We start from the raw sequence: 23,491 nt of genomic DNA, 5'->3' as shown, positions 1-23,491 counted from the left end.
GAGAGTTTATATCATAGCATAGTATGTGTTACGCTTGCTCAAATATCCTGACTTTATATACCAGCCTTTTATTCAATGTTCTTTATTTTGTGCTCACTATCACCAAACTTTGTTCAAACTGTAGGGGCCACAAAAAGAACAAAGAAAGAGACAGGCTGGTGAGTGAGAAAAACAAGATAACACTGTTGGTGAGTTTACTGTTGTAATACCAGTAAAGCTTTCCTTCTAAGAGTTCATACCTGTTATTACTATCTCTCTGAAAAATAATAACAGAATTAAATTCATATCTTTCTTACTGTTTAGGAAAATGGGTAAAAGAATTTGGGTAATTTGATTAAGACTTTATGAGCAAAAAGTTTGAAACAAGGATTTAAGAATTCTCCATTCCAAATGATTGTCTTAAATTGAAAGAGTCACAGATCTCCTCCAATTTGGATGGCATGAGGAAAGGATTAAGGGAAGGAATTCTGACACTAATATGTTAAAAATGATGTAGACAATGGTGGTAAGGAACTCAAGGATTGCCCGGCCTCGTTGCCGCTCCTTTATTGGTAACGTCAGAACCCTGCTCAACTTAACTTTCTTAATCTCAACTTCCTCATCTATGAAATGGGAATTAAAAAAAAAAAAAAGTTACCTTCCTGAGAAGAAAAACGTGGAGATTAAACAAGATTATGTGTTCAAACCACAGTGTCAGGTGATATGGAAGGAATAGGCAATAAATAGGAGCCACCAGTAATAATAAAAAGAAATGCGGCACCTGTGTGGCTCAGTTCATTGAGCATCCAACTTCAGCTCAGGTCATGATCTTATGGTTCATGAATATGAGCCACCATGGGGCTTGCTACTGTCAGCTCAGAGCACACTTGGGATCCTCTCTCCCCGACTCTTTGCCCCTCCCCTACTTGTGCACACACATGCACGTGCTCTCTCTCTCTCAAAAATAAATAAACATTAGAAGAAGAAGAAGAAGAAGAAGAAGAAGAAGAAGAAGAAGAAGAAGAAGAAGGAGGAGGAGGAGGAGGAGGAGGAGGGAAGTTAGAGGGACTTAATTGTCAAAATAGTACAGAGATCAGAAGTAAAGTCTGTTTATTTATCCTCTCTTGGTAGCTAAATAATATCTGTATCATGAGCTCTTAAAATCTTGATCCCAGAGTGTTTACAGTAATTTTCTGGTGTCCTCCAGAGAGTATTAATATTCTAGCAATATATATACTTTTAACTCAAGAGAATAAAAACTTATTTTTATATAAATAATTTTAAATTCTATTATATTTAAACAGTGCTTATTTTCAAAAACTGAGATATTTGAACCACTTTTGGATTCAAATAAAACAAACCTAGAAACTAACAGTCTTATTCTATGATGGGTTCCAAAGAGATTACTTGGTACCCCCTGGTAAATGTGATTTTGTTTTGTTTTGTTTTGTTGTATTCTGTTTTGTACAGTGTTTTCCAGCAAAGTGTATCACAAAGTCTGGTCATTAAATCTTTTTTTTTCCCCCAGGGACATAGAAGAAAACTAAAATCATATTTACTCGAACCCTTAAGATGATGGGGAAAGCAACAGTTCTGGCTGAATATTTATTGAGCACCTCCTATGTGCTAGGCACTGTTCTAAGAGGTGGGGAGAGATGGATCCGTGAGCACAACAGTCCAAAATCCTTGCCCTTGTAGAGCTTACGTTCTACTGTGGGAAGACTAATGATAAAAAAAAAAAAAATACAGCTTGTCAGGTAATGATAAGTGTGGCTAAAATAAATCAAGAAAAGGACAAGTAGGAGTGCCAGAGAATGGGGTTGCGGATATCATTTCAAATAGAGTGGTCAGGAAAGACTTTACTGGGAAGGTGACATCTGAGTAAAGATTTGAAGGAAGCAGAGTGTGAGGCATACAGGGAAATTGGGGGAAAGCATTCTAGGCAGAGAGAATGGCAAGTGTGCAAAAACCCCGAGGTAGAAGTTAATTCTGTCAAAGAGACTGCTGTGGCTGGAGCCAAGTGCAAGAGGGGAAAAGTAGTAACATCTGAGATTAGTTTTGAGTAGGAAAATGACTTGCTCTATTAAAAGGCTCACCAGGGCTGCTGTGTTGTGAATAGGTTGTAAAGGATCCAGCTGAAAGAAAGGAGATGAGTTCTGAAGTCATGTCAAGTCAGGTAAGAGATAACAGTGGCTTAGACCATGACAGAAGTAGCAGAGATGGTAAGAAAAGGTTGGATTCTGTATGTATTTTTTTAAGGATTTTATTTTAAGTAACCTCTACACCCAATGTGGAGTTCAAACTCATTACCCTGAGATCAAGAGTCGCATGCTCTACTGACTGAGCCAGCCAGGTGCCCCTGCATGTTTTTAAGACAGAATCAACAGTATTTGGTGACAGACTGGATTGAGTATAAGAGAAAAAGAGGCATCAAAGATGACTATATGGGGGGGTGGGGTGCCTGGGTGGCTCATTCAGTTAAGCATCTGACTTCAACTCAGGTCATGACCTGGTGGTTCACAAGTTCAAGCCCTGCGTTGGGCTCTGTGCTGACAACTCAGAACCTGGAGCCTGCTTTGGATTATGTGTCTTCCTCTCTCTCTCTGCCCCTCCCCCACTCATTCTCTTTCTCTCTCTCTCTCTCTCTCTCTCTCAAAAATAAACAAAAAACATTTTAAAAAATTAAAAAAAAAAAGAGGACTACGTGGTTCAAGGCCCAAGCAACTGGAAAAATGAAATTGTCATTAACTGAAATGAACAAAACAACAGGTTGAGCAGGTTTGGGAGGGGGAAGATGAGGTGGTAAGTTTCAGACATTCCAAGTGCTGAGATACCTATTAAAATCCAAGTGGAGATGTCAATTAGGCAGTAGATATACAAATATGAAGTTTAGGGGAGAGATGTGGGATGGAGTATATGACAGTTGTCAGCATTTGAATGGTATTTAAAGCCATTAAACAGTACAATAATAAGTGTAGACAGAAAAGAGGCCCAAGGACTGAGTCCTGGGTAGTCCAGTGACTTCAGTTTGAGGGAATGACAGGGAGCCAGCAAAGGAGACTGGGAAGTGGCCAGTGAGTTAGAAGAAAAACCAGAAGCTTATCCTAGAAGTTGAGTTTCTAGCTTAGGAAAAAGTAATCAAGTGAGTCAAATGCTGCCTATAGAGCAAGTAATATGGGAGGACTGAGAGTTGGCTATTGGATTTAACAACGTGGAGGTCACCAATGACCTTGATAAGAGAAACTCTGGTGGTACAATAGACATGGGAGTGTAACTGGAATGGGTTCATGAGAGAATGGAAAGAGAGGAATTGGAAAGAGAGGCAAAGGGAGCTCTTTTGGAGTTTTACTCCAAGGAGAGCAGAAAAATGAGGCAATAGCTGGAGGTAAAGTGGAAGTCAAGGGAAAATTTTAATGGGAAAAATTATAGCATAGCTGTATGTTGATGGGCATGTTCTTGTTGAGAGTGGGGGAGGGGAGGTAGGGTTTGATGATGCAAGAGAGAAAGGAGAGAATTGTTGGAACGTGTCCTCGAGTAAATGAGAAGGGGTGGGAGCATGCACAGGGATAGAGGAGCTGGTCTTAACAGCCTGGACACTTCAGTCCTACTCACAGAAGGGAAGACTGAACAGATGGGATTGAAAGTAGTGGGAATTTCTGATTGCTTTTGTTTTCTCAGTGAAACAGGAAGCAGGTTTATCAGCCAAGAATGAGAGTGGGAGAGAGTATTAAAGGTTTGGAGAGAGAAAAAGGTATGAAACAGTTGCCTAGGATGGTGAATAGTCTACAGCAATGTGGCAGGATCACCAGCAGGCAGGGAGGGCCCAATGAGGTCATGAATTTATGGTGAGACTAGGCAACATAACTGAGTGTTTTTTCTAGTGAAGTTTAGCTCCAGAGGTGCGGGGAGAGTAGAAAGAAAGCTGGAATCACCAGGATTGGTACTCTGCTAGGCAAGTACCATGAGGAGAGAGGGGCAAAGGACTCAAGAATTTATGTAAGAGAGTGACTACATTGATGGACTATGGAACTTAGTGCAAGAAAGAAGGCAAGTAAGGACATAAGAGAATGTGAAGAACAGTTCAAATAAAAAAGGTTGGATTTGGAGATTGTGTCCCAGTGTGGTTGAAGAATTACTGGTTTGGGGTAGCAGAAAGAGAAAGTGGTAGAAAGATAGAATTTAGTGATTGAGAAGTGGGATACTGGAATTTGAGATTAAGATGTTTCCAAAATTGATGAAGATAAAGTCTAACAGTGTATTATAGACTGAATTGTGTCCCCTCAAAATTCATATGTTGAAGCACTAAATCTTATAACCTCAGATTGTGACTATATTTGGGAGATAGGGCCTTTAAAGTGGTAATTAAGTTAAAACAAGGTTGGTAGGATGGGCCCTAATCCAATCTGACGTGTGTCCTTACAAAAGGAGGAAATTTGAACACATAAAGAGATACCCAGGTGCACAGAGAAAAGACCTTCATCAGACAAAAGAAGGCAGCCATCTGTAAGCCAAGGAGAGAGGTCTCAGGAGAAAGCAAACCTATCAACATCTTGATTTGGGACTTCTGTCTTCCATTACTGTGAGAAAATAAATTTCTGTTGCTTAAACCCACTAGTCTGTGGTATTTTGTTATAACAGCCCCAGCAGATTAACACAAGGTGTGGCCATGGGAGTGAGTGGTGAGGCAGGGTAGGAGGCAAGAGGATTGGAAAAAAGAAGGTTTAGTTGAGATTTTGTAAAGGTTTTTATTGTTCATATTTTTCACTTTGAAGAGGAGTAACTAGGAATACCTTTTTTTTTTAAGTTTACAGAGAATAGAAATCGACCAATTTCTATCTTGTTTCAATGCTATTGCGTCCAGTAAATTTTAGTGTCTGAGCTGAATGGTCACCCCTAAACAGGGTGTCCCTCAAAATAATGATGAATTGGTATCTAATGAATATCTCTTTTTTGAGCTAGAAACAGTGTTAGAAGCTCTGACGTACATTAAAACAAAAAATGAGCTCAACGGCACTAAGGCAAAGGCATTATTAATCTCATTTTGCATGTGAAAAAAAATGGATCTAAGAAAAAAAATTTAAACTTGCTCAACTATTAGACGTTAAGTCCAAGACTTTTATATTCTTTGGACTCTTCACCTACCCTTGCCTGATACACTTCTGTGCATCAATCCCCTCTTCATTGCAAATGGGTTTTGAATTTGGATATTCTGATTCGTTGGTAGTGGCTGCCTACAATATTATTTTAAAGACATGCTGGTTTCAGTTAGAGAGATACACAGGCCAGATAGGTTAGTTAGATCGATTATTGATGTCTGCTGTGGAGACAGGGTCATGGAAGGGCAACACTAACATGGAAGGGCATGACTAATATTCCCCAGTCTTAGTCAAGCCCAGAAAGATGTCTCCAGTGATGTTTTTATGTCACAGGTAGTTATGAAGACTTGAGGAAGTGCAAGGCTAATTGTCATCTGGAAGATTGTTCAGTAAAAGTGACAGAAGTGAATGAAGAGAATATGACAGGCTGGAAAACTTGATAAAATTATTTAAAAGGGAGGGGCGCCCGGGTGGCTCTGTCAGTTAAGTGACCATGTAGGGCTCTGTGTTGACAGTGCGGAGCCTGCTTGGGATTCTCTCTCTCCCTGTCTCTCTGCCCCTCCCCCACTCCCGCACACGCTCTGCTCTCTCAAAGTAAATAAATAAACATTTTAAAAATTGTCAAAGGGGGAGTTGAGTAATGTCCTTATTTTGGTTATCGCATTAATACAAACATCTAATGAAGTCTCCCTGGACAAATAAAAAAAAAAAAAACGTACTTAAGTTCATTTCTAAGAACACTATTTTATAACCTGCCTCCTGAAAAAAATATGTGTACTCATAAAAAATATATATATTCCTGAAGCCATTTGTCTCCAGTAAACTCCCAATTTTCTTGCCAAGAAATTCTCACTAAATCAGGATTTTCTTGCTGGTCCTCCAGGAACCAGGAAGAGTCTCTGGCTGCTGTGCTTATTGGCTGCTTCTGGCGTTGGCTTCCTGTTCTCCACGCAGAGCTGAGGAAATCCGCAGGATGCTTGCTACCAGAGGACAAGGTGACTCAGGAGGAAACACTCCACCTAAAATAGTCTTGGTGTGCAGCTTCTGAGTCACTTTGGAATCAAAGTTAATGTGGGATCCTGAAAGTAATCCTACAGATGATGGGAAGTGGAGAAGAAGGAAATATCTCAAACAAGTTTACTGAAAAAAGTTTGCCACAAAGATGAAAATTTAACTGCCGAAAAGGCTAATATTCAGGGAGAAACTTCATCCCTAAAGTTCAAAGTGGATGAATTGTGATTTTCTTCAGTGACCAGGGGCATAAAGTGTTAGTCATTGCCCAATCTAGGGACCCACTGGGAGTGGATGTTTCCTTAAAAATACATTAAAAGCAGCAGAACAGCTGTGTAAACAGAAATGGACCACTGGCTTGCAGTAGCCTTGATTTTTGTGTTTATAATTCTTTCTCGAGAATTATCTGGCCAAAAGTATTTATGGGACTGGTAGACACTATGTTTATCTCTAGTTAAAGGTAAACACCTAGTGTTTCACCTACTGAGAGAGGGGAAGAAGTATACAATTTATATTCAAAGCTCTCCAAGCAGTATTCTATATTTGGAATGACCTCTAAAACCTTTATCTTACCTGCCCTTTTCCCTCTTCTTCCTGGCCCCAGGCCTCAGTGTCCATTTATTTATTGCAGCTCTTCACAGGGAGGGATTAAAGAACTGTATTCCATCATTTAGTCTTTAAATGTGTATTGAACAATTGTCATCTAGCAGGAAGGCAAAGAACACCCATTTTTTGCCCTCAACATGCACTCTGCTCAGAGTCTAATTGGGGAAATAGAAAAGTTCAACAAAAGGTTTGTGATACAAAATGTCAAATCTCCAGTAGATTTAAGCATAGGCTTCATGCAAGTACAGCAAGGCAAAGGGAACTTGAATGGAACTGGGGGTTCATGGGAGATTTCTTAAAAGGGCAGGGAAAGAATTGAGTCACCAAGGTTAAGAAACGGGTAGTTGGGCAAAACGAGACTCAATCAAAGTTAAACATTCACTGGTAGATAAATGCATTGTATGATGCTTGATTGGAGCTTGGCTTGGAAAATGAGGTGAAATATATCTTGAGGATAATTACAAAACTCTGCATACAGAGAGTATTAGACAATATTAGAAGGGGTTTTAAATTTATTTTGGGTAAAGTAATGGTGTAGTTACAAATGAGGTTGCTCTAATTTTTAGGAGATACATACACTTGAAGTGTATTTTGCTAATGGTTTAGCAAACATCTGAAATCAAATGGTTTAGCAAAAGTAGGAAGAGGAGGAAAAGGAGAAAGAGGAGGAGGAGAAGCAGAAGCAGAAGCAGAAGCAGAAGCAGAAGAAGAAGAAGGAGGAGGAGGAGGGAGGGGGAGGAGGGGAGCGGGGAGGGGAGGGGGAGGGAAATCAGAAGGGGAGGAGAGAGGAGGGCAGGGGGAGGAAAAATGAATGCATGGTAGATAGATAAAGGGATCAAACATAACAGAATGTGAACAACTGTTGAACTGAATCTGGATGTTCATTGTACTAGTTTTTCAACTTTGTCGAGTTTTTGAAAATTTTCATAAAAAATAGTTGGAAAAAAAAAGTACCTGGTAGACACACTCAGTTGGATAAATTTACCCAAAATTCATGGAGTGTATTCATGCTGGGAATTCAAAATAGCAAATAAATGCTCTGCCCAAACAGCTGCATTAGGCTACCCAGAAGCACTGAGTTAGGAAAGAGGGGCCAACCCTGCAACTTGGAGCCAGTGTCCAGCTGCCTGAGTGGAAATGAATGTGGCAGGGAGGGTGGGTGAGGAAGGACCTCAGTGCTTGAAGACCCTTGTGTGTGTCAGGCTGAAAAGTTTGGACTTTATCTCCAGGAAGTCAGGCCACTTAAGAGTGGAGAGCATTTTAGAGGCTCATTTGAGGGACGGATCAGAGTTTGGAAGGCATAGAACTAAGAGATCATTGCAGAGACAAGTGCAGTAATTCCATCAGAAATAAAAAAGGCCAAATGTTGGGGAGGATGCCAAGCAAGCCACTTTGGAAAAGGGTTTGGCGATTTCTTACAAAATTAAATATATACTTATGATTCAACCCAGTCATTTTCCTACTAGGTATTTACTCAAGAAAACTAAAACAGGAAGTCCACACAAATGCTCTGACAGGAATGTTTAGAGCAACATTAGTCATAATCACCAAAATTGGGAGTATTGACTAGTAAACTGGTAAAGTGTACATTCATAAACAAAACACCGTGCAATAAAAAGGAATAAATCGATACTACAACACGGATGAATTTCAAAAGCCTTATGCTAAGTGAAAGAAGTCAAACTACACACTGTATGATTCATGAATAGGACATTCTGGTAAAGTCAAAGCCATTGATACAGAAATCAGACCAATAGTTACCAGGTGCTAGGGTATGGGAAGGAGTTGCCTACAAAGGGGCACATGGAACTTTCTGGGTATGGGAAAATATTTTATATAGTATTTTTATCATGGTGGTGGTTACAGAGCTACATATATTTATCAAAACTGTGCACCTAATAGTGTGAATTTCACTGTATAGAAATTATATCTCAGTATACCTCAATTCAAAAAAAGGAAAATAATGGGGCACCTGGGTGACTCAGTTAAGTGTCCAACTTCGGCCCAGGTCATGATCTCATGATTTGTGAGTTTGAGTCCCCAATTGGGCTGTCTGCTATAAGTACAGAGCCCACCTCAGATCCTCTGTCCCTCTCTCTCTCTCTCTCTATGCCCCTCCCCTGCTCAGTTTCTCTCTCTCTCAAAAATAAATATTTTTTAAAAAGATAAATAAAAAAGAAAAATAGGACATGAAGATTGAATGGATAAAGAATAGGAAAAGGAAAAGTGAAAGATATTTTGGTGATCAAGAAAACAGATACACTAATACAAGTGTAAATGTCAGAGACAGCACCTAATACAGCCAGTTAACTGCTACAAGAATAAAATGATCAATCAAGTTATATATAGGTGGAATTCAGAATGTACTAAAATATTTTCATCTGTTTTTATGTTATTATTTTAGCAGTCAGTTTGATGCAAGTATGAGGAAAATGTTATTAACTTTAGAAAGTGCATAATGGATTCTCAAGAAGAAACTTAAATTCTGGGAAAAAGTGTGTGTGTGTGTGTGTGTGTGTGTGTGTGTGTGTGTGTGTGTAGGCATTCCTGTCTCAAATATCTGATGATAATTTTCCCTGGATTATGTTTTTCATGGATTTTACATGCAAAATGCTTTCTTAATTCTAATTAATAAAAAACACTAAATATATATATATATATATTATTATTATTTTAATGAAAAATACCTGTGATATGGTGGAAGAAGTCAGCATGGAGATAGTTTGGAGAGAATTTAAGAAGGTAGAATCTTTTCCAGGAAATGATTTTCCAGATAAGATATGCTTGCACGTGGGCATATGGACCTCGCAAATAAGAATGCTACTGGGGGTGGGGGGAGGAGCCAAGAGAGAAGAACAGCATGGAAGGTTTTTTTGCCTCTCACATCCATGAAATACAGCCAGACCAACACTAAACCATCCTGCACACTTAGAAAACTGATCCAAAGATTAACACAACAATCTGCACAACCTGAACCACAGAACTCAGCAGGAACGCGGCACGGAAAGGTGAACTGGGGCAGAGAGAAGCTGCGGAGGGCAGAGAGCTGTTTTTGCTTGCAGAGAGAGGACGGAGACCGGGGTGGGAGGGAGAGTACGGGAAAAGCACCCCCCGCAAAAGCAGCTGGAGAGAAAGTGGAAAATTGGAAACAGCCACAGAGACTCAACTAAAAAGGGAGAAAGGAGAAAGGAGAGGGTTTAAATTCCATTAAGACTCTAAAAACAGGGGGAGCGCAGAGTCTGAAACTCCGCAGCTCAATACCTGGTGGTGCTCTGGTGAGAAGGGCGAATCCCTGGAAGCAGAGTGAAGTCCAGGGTCTTCAGGCCACATGGGGAGAGGTGGTTCCCCTGCTGGGAGGACATATGGTAGAGGCTGTGTAGACCTCCACAGGCAAAGGTCCCAGTGGACCCGGGAGAACAACCACCTTTGCTGGTGCTGGAACAAGGTCGTTGGGGGCGAAGCCTGCTGCCAGATGTGTGTTGTGATTTGCCATAATCCCTGAAATGCGGCTGCCACACAATTGTGTGAACTTTTCTGAGGTGGGCTGGCACCCAGACACAGTCTCTGGTCACCGGCAAGCAGCATGGTCCCGTGAACGTTCCTGGGTGCGGCCGGCACCCGGCCATTGCTCGGTGAGACCCTCCGCAGAGGGTCGTAACAGGTCAAAGCCACAGTCCCTCAGAAGTAAGAGGCTGGGGAAAACAGCCGCATCTGAGACAAAACTCGGGAGAGAGGTACTACCTGGGGCTTGGTCACGGAAAGTGTAAAAGCGAGGAGTGGAGGAAAGCTGAAACAAAGGACGGGTGCGCGATTGCTGATCCAGGAGAACAGAATTCTGATACTAGAGGCTGGGTGACGCCATATTTACCACACCTGTGCATGCGCACACACACCTACAAGCGCCACCGCAACAATCCACCTCAGTAAGCTAAGCAGCGCCATCTAGTGGAGAGTAGAGCTGTTACACTAAGCCCCGCCCAACTGGGCCGACCTCGCTCTTCAGGAACACAAATCCTTCCAGCTGCTTAGTCTCCGGACTATAAATGGCTTCATAGTTTGACTTCTAGGGGAAAACAAAGTAATTTCAATAGTATTTCAGTCTGTTCTCTGGTCCATCCTTTCAATTTCCTTTTTTTTTTTCTTAAATACAGAAACAGAAAAAATTTATTATTATTTTCAATTTTTATTAAATATTTTTCTTTCATTTTTTTCCTACTATATTTTTTACTTTTGTGTAAATTTGTTCAACCTCTATTTTACTTCCATCATTTCATTTTATTCTATTTCAGTGTATGTATTTTTTCAAATTTTCAAATGATTTCCTTTTTTTTCTTTCCCCTTTTTTCTCTAATCTATCAAGCCCCTTTAAACACCCAGACTAAAACACACCTAGGATCTAGCATCATTTATTTCACTTGTGTGTGTGTGTGTGTTGTTTCTAATATTTTATTTTTTTTTACCTTATCAATTCCTTTTCTCCCTTCAAAAAGACAAAACGAAGGAATTCACCCCAAAAGAAAGAGAAGAAAGGAAAGCCAGGGACTTAATCAACACAGTTACAAGCAAGATGTCTGAACCAGAATTTAGAATTGTGATAATATGAATACTAGCTGGAGTCAAAAATTGATTAAAACTCTTTTCTGCATATATAAAAGAGGTAAAATCTAGTCAGGATGAAACAAAAAACGCTATAACCAAGCTGCAATCTAGAAAGGATGCCACGGTGACAAAGATGTATGAGGCAGAGCAGAGAATCAGCTATGTGGAGAACAATGGAGAATGATGAAGCAGAAAAAAAGAGGGAGACTAAGGCAAATGGCCATGATTTAAGAATTAGAGAAATCAATGACTGACTAAAAAGGAACAACATCAGAATCATAAGGGTCCCAAAAAGATGAAAAGAGAGAAAAAGGGGTAGAAGGGTTATGTGAGCAAATCATAGCAGAAAACTTTCCTAACCTGGGGAAAGACATAGACATCAAAATCCAGGAAGCACAGAGGACTCCCATAAGATTCAACAAAAATAGACCATCAGCAAGGCATATCATAGTCAAATTTACAAAAGACTCAGGCAAGGAAAGAATCATGAAAGCAGCAAAGGGAAAAAAGTCCTTAATCTACAAGGGAAGATGGATCAGGTTTGCAGAAGACCTATCCACAGAAACTTGGCAGGTCAAAAAGGAGTGGCAGGATATATTCAATGGGCTGAATTGGAAAAATATGCAGCCAAGAATTCTTTCTCCAGCAAGGATGTCATTCCAAATAGAAGGAGAGATTAAAAGTTTCCCAGCAAACAAAAATTAAAGGAGTTCATGACCACTAAACCAGCCCTGCAAGAAATATTAAGGGGGACTCCCTGAGGAGAGAAAAAAACTAAATAAATAAATTAAATACATACATAAATAAATACCAAAAGCAACAAAGACTAGAAAGGACCAGGGAACACCACCAGAAACTCCAACTCTACAAGCAACATAATGGCAATAAACTCATATCTTCAGTACTCACTCTAAATGTCAATGATCTAAATGCTCTAGTCAAAAGACATAGGGTAACAGAATGGATAAGAAAACAAGATCCATCTATACGCTGTTTACAAGAGACCCACTTGAGACTTAAAGACACCTTCAGATTGAAAGTAATGGGATGGAGAACCATCTATCACGCTAATGGTCGACAAAAGAAAGCTGGAGTAGCCATACTTTTATCAGACAATCTAGACTTTAAAATAAAGACTGTAACAAGAGATGAAGAAGGGCATTATACCATAGTTAAGGGGTCTATCCACCAAGAAGACCTAACAATTGTAAACATTTATGCTCCAAATGTGGCACACCCAAATATATACATCAGTTAATCACAAACATGAAGAAACTCATTGATAATAATACCATAATAGTAGGGGACTTCAACATCCCATGTACAACATCGAACAGACCATCTAAACAGAAAATCAACAAGGAAACAATGGCTTTGAATGACACACTGGACCAGATGGACTGAAGATATATATTTAGAACATTTCATCCTAAAGCAGTGGAATATACATTCTTCTCCAGTGCACATGGAACATTCTCCAGAATAGATCACATACTGGGATGTGATCAGCCCTCAGAAAGTATGAAAAGAGCAAGATCATACCATGCATATTTTCAGACCACAACACTATGAAAACTCAAAATCAACCACAAGAAAAAAATTGAAAAAATAACAAATACTTGGAGACTAAAGAACATCCTACAAAAGAATGAATGGGCTAACCAAGAAGTTAAAGAGGAAATTGAAAAGTGCATGGAAACCAATGAAAATGATAACACCACAGCCCAAAACCTATAGGACACAAAAAAGGCAGCCATAAGAGGGAAGTATATAGCAATCCAGGCCTTCCTAAAGAAGGAAGAAAGGTCTCACATACACAAGGTAACCTTACACCGTAAAAAGCTGAGAAAAGAACAGCAAATAAAACCCAAAAACAGCAGAATTCAGGAAATAATAAAGATTAGAACAGAAATCAATGCTATTGAAACCAAAAAAACAGTAGAACAGATCAATGAAACCAGAAGCTGGTACTTTGAAGGAATTAACAAAATTGATAAACCCCTACCCAGTTTGATCAAAAAGAAAAAGGAAAGGACCCAAATAAATAAAATCACGAATGAAAGAGGAGAAATCACAACCAACACAGCAGAAATAAAAACAATAAGAAGAGAACATTATGAGCAATTATACACCAATAAAATGGGCAATCTGGAAGAAATGGAAAAATTCATAGAAACATATGCACTACCAAAACTGAAACAGGAAGAAATAGAAAACTTGAATAGACCCATAACCAGGAAAGAAATTGAATTAGTAATCAAAAATCTCCCCAAAAAACAGAGTCCAGGGCCAGATGGCTTTCCAGGGGAATTCTACCAAACATTTAAGGAAGAGTTAACACCTATTCTCTTAAAGCTGTTCCAAAAAATAGAAATGGAAGGAAAATTTCCAAACTCTTTCTATGAAGCCAGCATTACTTTGATTCCAAAACCAGACAAAGACCCCACTAAAACAGAGAACTGTAGACCAATTTCCCTTATGAACATGGATACAAAAATCCTCAAAAAGATATTGGCCAACCAGCTCCAACAATACATTAAAAAAATTAATCCCCACGACTAAGTGGGATTTATACCTGGGAGGCAGGGCTGGTTCAATATCCACAAAAACAATCAGTGTGATTCATCACATCAATAAAAGACAAGACAAGAACCAGATGATCCTCTCAATAGATGCAGAGAAAACATTTAACGAAATACAACATCCTTTCTTGATAAAAATCCTCAAGATAGTAGGGATAGAAGGATCATACCTCGAGATCATAAAAGCCATATATGAAAGACCCAATGCTAATATCATCCTGAATGGAGAAAAACTGAGCGCTTTCCCCCTAAGGTCAGGAGCAACACAGGGATGTCCGCTCTCACCACTGTTATTCAACACAGTATTGGAAGTCTTAACATCTGCAGTCAGACAACACAAAGAAATAAAAGGCATCCAAATCGGCCAGGAGGAGGTCAGCCTTGACTCTTCTCAGATGACATGATACTCTATAGGGAAAACCCAAAAGATTCAACCAAAAAACTGCTAGAATCGATTCATGAATTCAGCAAAGTTGCAGTATATAAAATCAATGCACAGAAATCGGTTGCATTCCGATACACCAGTAATGAAGCAACAGAAAGAGAAATCAAGGAATCAATCCCATTTACAGTTGCACAAAAAACCATAAAATACCTAGGAATAAATCTAACCAAAGAGGTGGAAAATCTATACACTGAATAACTATAGAAAGCTTATGAAAGAAATTGAAGAAGACACAAAAAAATGGAAAAAGATTCCATGCTTCTGAATAGGAGGAACAAATATTGTTAAAATGTCAATACTACCCAAAGCAATCTACATATTCAATGCAATCCCTATCAAAATAACACCAGCATTCTTCACAGAGCTAGAACAAACAATCCTAAAATTTGTATGGAACCAGAAAAGACCCAAATAGCCAAAGCAATCTTGAAAAAGAAAACCAAAGCAGGAGTCATCATAGTCCCGGACTTCAAGCTATACTACAAAGCTATAATCATCAAGACAGTATGGTACTGGCACAAAAACAGACACTCAAATCAATGGAACAGAATAGAGAACCCAGACATGGACCCACAAACATATGGCTAACTAGCCTTTGACAAAGCAGGAAAGAATATCCAATGGAATAAAGACAGTCTCTTCAGCAAGTGGGACTAGGAAAACTGGACAGCGACATGCAGAAGAATGAACCTGGGCCACTTTCTTACACCATATACAAAAATAAACTCAAAATGGGTGAAGGACCTAAATGTAAGACAGGAACCCATCAAAATCCTTGAGGAGAAAGAAGGCAAAAATCTCGTTGATTTTGGCCACAGCAACTTCTTACTTAACATGTCTCCAGAGGCAAGAGAAACAAAAGCAAAAATGAACTGTTAGGACCTCATCAAAATAAAAAGCTTCTGCACAGCGAAGGAAACAATCAGCATAACTAGAAGACAACCTACAGAATGGGAGAAGATATTTGCAAACCACATATCAGATAAAGAGGTAGTATCCAAAATCTATAAAGAATTTATAAAACTCAACACCCAAAAATCAAATAATACAGTGAAGAAATGGGCAAAAGACATAAATAGACACTTCTCCAAAGGAGACATCCAGGTGGCCAACTGACACATGAAAAAATGCTCCACATCACTCATCATCAGGGAAATACAAATCAAAACCACAATGAGATACCACCTCACACCTATCAGAATGGCTAACATTAACAACGCAGGGAACAACAGATGTTGGTGAGGATGCAGAGAAAGAGGATCTCTTTTGCCCTGCTGGTGGGAATGCAAACTGGTGCAGCCACTCTGGAAAACAGTATGGAGTTTCCTCAAAAAACTAAAAATAGAACGACCCTATGACCCAGCAATTGCATGACTAGGCATTTATCCATAGGATACAGGTGTGCTGTTTTGAAGGGGCACATGCACCCCAATGTTTATAGCAGCACTATCAGCAATAGCCAAAGTATGGAAAGAGCCGAAATGTCGATTGATGGATGAATGGATAACGAAGAAGTGGTATATATATACAATGGAGTATTACTCTGCAATCAAAAAGAATTAAACCTTGTCATTCACAACTACATGGATGGAACTAGAGGGTATTATGCTAAGTGAAATTAGTCAGTCAGAGAAATACAAATTCACATGACTTCACTCATATGAGGTCTTTAAGACACAGAACAGATGAACACAAGGGAAACGAAGCAAAAATAATATAAAAACAGGGAGGGGGAAAAACATGAGACTCTTAAATATGGAGAATAAACAGGGTACTGGAGGGCTTGTGGGGGGAGGATGGGATAAATGTGTAAGGGGCATTAAGGAATCTACTCCTGAAATCATTGTTGCACTATGTGCTAACTTGGATGTGAATTAAAAAAATAAAATATAAATTAAAAAAAAAACCCTACCATCCAAAAAAAAAAAAAGAATACTACTGTGGGGGTGCCTGGGTGGCTCAGTTGTTAAACATCTGACTTCCACTCAGGTTATGATATCCTGGTTTGTGAGCATGAGCCCCCTATTGGGTGAGCTCAGGCCTGGGTTCTGGAGAACATGAGTCCCGCTTCAGGTGAGCCCCCTCTCTCTCTGCCCTTGCTCACTTTCACCCTCTCTCTTAATTAAAAAAAAATACTACTGTAGTATTTGTAAGGAGAAAAGAGTGGAAATAATCTAATTTTCCAATAGGAAAATGGTTAAGTAAATGATGACGTATCTGTACAACAGAATACTATGTAGTTGTTAAACATGAGACAAATATATGTGTGCCTATATGCAATGATGGCAAGTTATAAAAAAAGAAAGAAAGAAAAGAAAACTGGGGCACCGGGTGGCTCAGACGGTTAAGCTTAGGACTTAGGTTTTCATCATGATCTCATAGTAGGTGAGTTCGAGTCCAGCGTCACGCTCTGTACTGACAGCTCAGAGCCTAGAAACTGCTTCAGATTCTGTGTCTCCCTCTGTCTTCCCCTCCCCCACTCTCTCTCTTTTTCTCTCTCTCTCTCTCTCTCTCTCAAAAATAAACATTAAAAGAAATTTAAAAAGAAAAAGAAAACATGGTACAGAATATTGCTAATTATGCAACAAAAGAAATGTCACACACACATACACACAGACACACACAGACAGACACACACACACACACACAGAGCACAGCCATAGAATATCTCTGGAAGACTATGACCAGAAGCTGTTTTATCTGTCAGGGTCCATTCAGGAGACAGTAATGACCTAATAATTTGAATAGTCAGCCTGTGTGGCACTGGCTCCTCTGGAAGAGATAGGTTCTGACCCTGGTCTTCTGGCGCTGTCTCTCCACTTCCTCACCAGCACCTTCAGGCAGGAGGAGAGGGCAGTGAGAGATTGGAATCTCCTCCAGGTTCAAGACCATGACCACCCATTCTGTAGAAAGTTCGTTTTCACTTGGGTAGCAGCAGTCTTCCTGGTGCCGGGACTCCATCCAAGGGAAGCACCTCATCACAGATGAGCTAGAATACATTTGTGAAAGAAAGGCCTGGCTGCTGTAACATCAACTTGCCTGGCACAAAGCAGTACCGCTGGGACTGCTGCTTGCCCAGCGGCTCCTGTGGTGCTTTTGGGTACTGCGTGTTCCTGCACGCAACCCTGCAGGCAACTTCTGGAGCGCTTCCTCCACCGGGCAGCTATGGCGTTCCAGAATATCCTCATGGCCCTGGAAGATCACTTTGAATCATGTTCGGCTGAATGCAGGGCTTCATCCCAGGTTCCCAAGTAGTTGATGCTGGCTGCTGATTTGATAGCTTCATCATGACAAGGGTAAAAGAAAAAAAATTAAATCACAGGTATATCCAGTCCTTCTCCACTCACTACCCACAAGAGGAAGGACCCAGGGTCATTTCACAGCAGGTTGAATTCTTGAAATGAGATCATCTTGTATTATCTGGGTGGGCCTTAAACTCAATGACAAAACTCCCGTGGACACGCAGAGGAGATACACACAGCAGAAAGCCATGTGGAGACAGAGGCAGCTGTTGGAGTGATGCAGCTACAAACCGGGGGATGCCGAAAGCCGACGAGAGCTTGAAGAAGCAAAGAACAGAGTCTCCCCTAGAGCTCTGGAGAGGAACAGCCCTACCAACACCTTGACTTTGGACTTCTGGCCTCCAGAGATGCAAGAGAATAAATTCCTGTTGTTTTAAGCCACCACGTTTGTGGCGATTTGTTTGGGAAGCCCTGGAAAACTAATAGACATTTCTTTTGTATTAATGGAAAAAGAGGCCAAGTTAAAGAAAGAAAGAAAGAAAGAAAGAAAGAAAGAAAGAAAGAAAGAAAGAAAGAAAGAAAAAAGAAAAGATATTGGAGAAGCCAGTAGGATTTAAATAACCGGTTGTATTTATTGAGCAATTACCACATGCCAAGCACCTGTTCCAGTTAAATGGTGACAGAAATTTGAAACCATCAAGGTAAGCCCCAGAGCTTGCGTTTTTAAGCAGCTACTCTGTACTTCTAGGAAACAGTGGAAGCTGTGTTTGGAAAGGGACTTGGGAAGGGAATGAGGAAAGTTAAGAAAATTGGGGGTAATTTGAGAGAGATTTGGGGCCAGCTGCCATGGAGGCGAGATATAAGTTCATAAGTTTGTTTTACATTATAAACAGAGTTTTTTGGTATTCCTTGAGAAACTTGGCAAAGATCTATAGGGCTCTCCAGTTGGGGTGCCTGGGTGACTCAGTCAGTTAAGCATCTGACTCTTGGTTTTGGCTCAGGTCATGATCTCACGGTTTCATGGATTCAAGCCTTGCAACAGGCTCTGCTCTGGCAGCACAGAGCCTGCTTGGGATTTTCCCTCCCTCCCCCTCTCTCTGCCCCTTCCCCACTCATGCTGTCTCTTTCTCTCTCAATATAAACAAACTTAAAAAAATAATAAAGGGCTCTCCAGTTAATTTTTTGTTTTTTTACTTTGACATGAGACTGTACCAAGACTTGCACATATGGTGCCTGTGTTTTCTATGGGTTACATTTTCACTCAGTTGCCATTCATTCATGAGCTCCGTTTGGCTTATGTGCCATTAACTGTGCTCAGTGCTGGGCATACCTGCAGGTGAGTGAGAACCAGACCCTGCTTGGGGAACTCAGCTCGTCCTGGTCCAGCAGACAGAGATTCTTGAAACTGGACATCATTCTGTGGGCAGTGGAAGTTTGTATGCAGTGGGGAAGAAGCTGAGAGAGAGCAAGAACTGATTCGGTGTTCCCCAAGATGCTGAGCCTTCCGGATCTGTGAATCCCCACCCCCAATCTTTAGCGGGCTGTTGGCTAAGGGAATAAACTGATCGTTGCTAGTCTACTGAGGATTAAAGAGCTATCTCATTCAGGTAGCACAATCAGATTAAAAATATTTTCTCTAGGGCTTTTTCTTTTCGTTTTTTTTTACAGGGGGGCAAGTGTCAAGGGAATGAGAAAAGGGGTATAGCATGGTTAAGATTGACTTGCCTTTAATCTTACCTCCATGGTGGCCCCTACTGAACCCAGTCATAGGGTTAGTCCTGGCTTCCAGAAAATATTTGCCTTGACAATATGGACCAAACCTGATTCTGGTCAGCTTTGAGGCTCCAGGGTAGTCCTATCTGATGTGGTAGGGCAGCTCTATAGTTCGTGGAACTCTGGAGAGGAACACACATTTCTATGGTCAGAAATGACCTGTGAAAACCCTTGAGAGACATTAAATTGGAGACTGTTGTGTTTTTTCCATTAGTCCAGAGCAGCCAGGTTTTCTATGGTGTTGGAGAAGGTTATTGTTTGTTCAGTTGAACACCAGATGAAGAAGCTGGCCAGCTTTTAGAAGATATATTATATGAAAACAGTAGATATTTAAGCACTGGACTCATGCTTGGGGCACAGAGGCACTCAGAGGCAGAGGCTTACAGAATGGCCTCCAGGTCCATGCTGGGAGAAGAATGGCAGGTAAAAGCTTGCCTGGCACTTTCATTCATTTATCCGGTATGTTCTCTTATTATTATGTTATTATTGTTATTTTTACTATTCTGCTGGATGCCTATTGTTGAATTTGCATGACATAATTGCATATATTATAGAACGTCCCTATAGTGGAATTTTTTTCTTGAAACGATTTGCTTTTCAATACGAGAGTTACACCCTCCTGGCTACTGAAACAAGGCGTTAGGGAAATCAGAGTATTTTCATCTCTGATCCTTTCTGAGAATAAAATTTGGCCATCTGAGCTGTCCGTGTGGTTCTGCCAAGGACTGTGTCTTCCAGCCAAGTTGGGTCTTGTCCACAGTGATCTGGAAGCCAGTCTTCTGAATAAATCACAAAATTGTTCTTGGAGAAAAAGTGGTTATTTACAGGTAGTTTACTAAATGATAATAAGGGAACTCTTAGAGCTGAGAAAGAGTTCCCAAGAAAGGAAGGAACTTGGAAGATGAAGTCTCAAGGCTGGACCCAGAGACCTCCTTGGAGAAAAGAAAAGAAGCCCCTTCCCTGCCATGGTGCAGTATTTTGCTGGGTTGTCTTGAGTCAGAGCTGGTTGACAATCCAGGGCTGACAAGCTGGAAATACCTCCAGTGAGGAACCAGTCGTCTGCGGCTGGTAGGAAAGAAATCACTTGCTGGGGGTTACTGATGGAATTCTCTGGGAAACTGCCACGGAGAGTGCTGTTGAACTTGATGAGAAGCTGGCTGGGCCACTAGCTGGCCGTGGTGGAAACCTGCCAGGAAATAAACAGCTTACAGGAGCGTTGCTGAGCTGGCCCTGGGGAAGGCAGCTGGGGCCCCCACCATCACTGGGTCTCCCACACACCTTCCCAGCCACACGTGCAAGAACAGAAAACACACCAGAACCAGGAAGAGAAGCCCATCTTTCCTCCAGAGTCCCACCAGTGTCCTCTACTGGCAAAGCTTAACATTCTGTCAGGGGGCAAGGAAAGATGCTTCATTTATCAGAAGCAGAGAGATGATGGGGAGATGGGAGCTGGAAGGCAATAAATTCCAGCCAATAAATGCCACAGCTGGTAACAATAATATCTGGGGAGAAAAACTGATGAGGCTCAGATGTGAGAGAGTAACTCACTTTTCACTGTAAATCTTTGCACTGTTTGCTTTGGAGGAGGGACATTGCAAAATTTCTTTAATGCATTATCTTGAGTTTCATACTATAAAATAATAATGTTGATGATAGTTATATGTCAGCCATTGTTCTAAATGCTTTAACTATGTTAACTTACCTAATCTTTCCTCAGTTACTTATTATTAGGCCCAATTTTTACACCTGAAGAAAATGAGGCACAAAGAGATTAAGTAACTTGCCCAGGATTGGCTAGCAAGTGATTGAGCTAGTAACTGGTAATCTGGCTGCAGAACCTGTGTTCTTAATCTCTACACTGTATTAATTTCTCACATCTATCAATGTTTACTGTGACATGAAACATAGTGAATGAGCGAGGTGACAATCATTTATACTGCTCATCAGATATTTCCCATTGTCTCACTCCCTATAGGGGTGAGTTAGGTCATGTGATTAATGAGTTGTGTGTGCCATTTCTAGCCAAGCAATTCATTATTTGTGGGAGACCTTCCACAGTTCTCTTTCTCCTCTTGCACAGACTGGGTGATGGATAGATGGCATGAGCAAGAAATAAACCTTTGATTTTCTAAGCCCTTGATATTTTACTGCTGATTCTTTAAATTTTTTTAAATGTTTATATTTATTTTTGAGACAGAGAGAGACAGTGCATGAATGGGGGGGAGGGGCAGAGAGAGAGGCAGACACAGAATCCAAAGCAGGCTCCAGGCTCTGAGCTGTCAGCACAGAGCCTGATGCAAGGCTCGAACTCATCATGACCTGAGCCGAAGTAGGATGCTCAGTGGACTGAGCCACCCAGGCACCCCTGCTGATTTTTAATGGAGCAAAAATCTAGCTTACTTTTATTGCTGTAAATGATGTATTTCTGATTAGAGTTAATAGCAAAACGTGTTTTATAAAATGCCAATGAGATATATTGCTTGTTCTAAAATTTTTATTGCAATTTTGAACTTAGAAAAATTGAAAAAATTAGAATTATCCAAAGATCACTATTCTTCAGCTAGATTCATCAATTGCTCATATTTTTCTCTCTTTGCTCTATGTTTCTCACATGTTTTTTATTTTTGAATCATTTAAAAGAAAGTTGTAGACATCATGAACTTCACTGGAAAAACTTCAGTAGGCATCTTCCAAGACCAAGAATATTCTACATGACCACTCTGAAAATCTTGGCTTCTAATTGCATTCACATATTTACCTTTTTGCTGTATTCTACAATATTGTATATACAAAATAGCTTGAGAATCTCAATTCTAATGTTAATACCATCTTAAATCTATGAAGTAGAGTTTAGATGTTTTGTAATCTCCTTTTTTCTTTACAATTAAGGACACCAAGGACGGGCAATCATGGTACTGTGTAAAGTACAGAACAGGGTAATTCAAGTAACTTTGAACACAGTCCTCTGTACGTCTTTACTAAGATACATGAGAACAAAAGGGAGTGCAAAGAAATCTTGATAGTAATTTGATAGAGATTCATGTGTTTCTTTTTATATTTGATTTTAGGTTTTGATTTAAAAAAATCTTTTCATTACATTTTATTGAATTGTTTTATGGACCACTTTTACTTGGTTCAAAAATCAGAACAATATAAAAAGGAAAGAAATGCCACCCTCATCCCTTTTCTTCGCTCTGTTCCTACCATCCCCAGAAGTAGATATTTTCGTTAGTCTTGGTTTTATCCTTCTTGTGTTCCCTTTTTTATTTTGCAAAAAATAAGCAAAAACATATATATGTGTACATATACAAATAAATAAATATATATTTATATGTATGTATATATATATATAAAAATATATATTTATATTATGTTTCCTTGTTTTTTACACCTCATTTTTTTCACTTAATAATATCATACTGAAAACCACTCCATATCAGGTTATAGAAATATTTCATATTTTTTAAATTATGACTGCATAGTACTCCTATAGCTGTACCACAGTTTAATTTATTGGTGGTCATGTGGATTGTTTCCACTATCTTACTATTACAAGTCATATTGTAATGAGGAATATTGTACACACATTCTTTCATATTTATGAAAGTTCCCTTTCAAGTTAATTTCCTATAAGTGGTTTTCCTGGGTAAATACATAATTATTATTAAGAATTGTCCAATTCCCTTCACCCAGGTCTGTATCATTTTGCAGTCCCATGGCATTGTATGGAAGTGTTTATTTCCCCATAGCCTCACCAACAGAGTCTATTACCAAGTTTTTGAATTGTTGTCAATCTGGTAGGTGAGAAATTATATCTCTGTATAATTTTAATTTGCATTTATTCTGAGTAAATGTCAACATCTTTTTACATATTTAAGAGTCAACTATGGGGTGGCTGGGTTGTTTAGTCGGTTAAGTGTGGCACTTTGACTCAGGTCATAATCTCACGGTTCATGGGTTCGAGCCCCGCGGAGGGCTCTGTGCTGATAGCTTGAAGCCTGGAACCTGCTTTGGATTCTGTGTCTCCCTCTCTCTCTGCCCCTCCCCCTCTCATACTCTGTCTCTCTCTCTCTCTCAAAAATAATCATTAAAAAAAAGGGTCAACTGTATATCCCTTTCTCATATTGTCTGTTTATGATTTTGTCCATTTTTCTATCA

The 23,491-nt window shown here is 39.9% G+C and overlaps 1 pseudogene; it reads left to right on the top strand.

The window, feature by feature from the left end:
- The first annotated feature begins 2,180 nt into the window (after positions 1-2,180).
- LOC101080910 lies at positions 2,181-17,944 on the top strand (annotated as a pseudogene).
- Positions 17,945-23,491: the final 5,547 nt, after the last annotated feature.

This window comes from Felis catus, chromosome C2 (genome assembly GCF_018350175.1).
Source record: "Felis catus isolate Fca126 chromosome C2, F.catus_Fca126_mat1.0, whole genome shotgun sequence".
Lineage (NCBI taxonomy): Eukaryota > Metazoa > Chordata > Mammalia > Carnivora > Felidae > Felis > Felis catus.
This window is presented reverse-complemented; position numbering and strand designations above follow the sequence as displayed.